At 42.6% G+C, this 336-nt stretch overlaps 1 protein-coding gene across 2 annotated transcripts in view; it reads right to left on the reverse strand.

Annotated features, from left to right (window-relative positions):
- RASAL1 (RAS protein activator like 1) overlaps positions 1–336 on the reverse strand; it is a 26,583-nt gene that overhangs the window by 8,147 nt on the left and 18,100 nt on the right. The window lies entirely within an intron of this gene.

A 336-nucleotide genomic window follows, 5' to 3' on the forward strand; every position in this document is an offset into this window, starting at 1 on the left:
CACACACACATATTTGGGATTTAAAAAGCACTCATGTTGTGCCACATGATTATTTGGTGGTTATGAGCACAGGTTCAGGAGCCAACCTGCCTGGATAGGTACCTATCCCAGCATCGCCCCTTTCTCTCTAGCTGTGTAACTTCACCTCTCTGGGCCTCAGTTTCCTCCTCTGTAAAATAGAATAATACTGGTATCTACCTTATGGGGTGGGTGTGAAGACCAGATGAAGGTAATAAATATATAAAACGAGGTCTGACCTATGGTAAGGGCTGCATATAGTGTTGCTGCTATCATCATCATCAACATCATCATCATCAACATCATCATCATCAACAT

Source organism: Pteropus medius, unplaced genomic scaffold (assembly GCF_902729225.1).
Source record: "Pteropus medius unplaced genomic scaffold, Ma_sr-lr_union100, whole genome shotgun sequence".
Taxonomy (NCBI): domain Eukaryota; kingdom Metazoa; phylum Chordata; class Mammalia; order Chiroptera; family Pteropodidae; genus Pteropus; species Pteropus medius.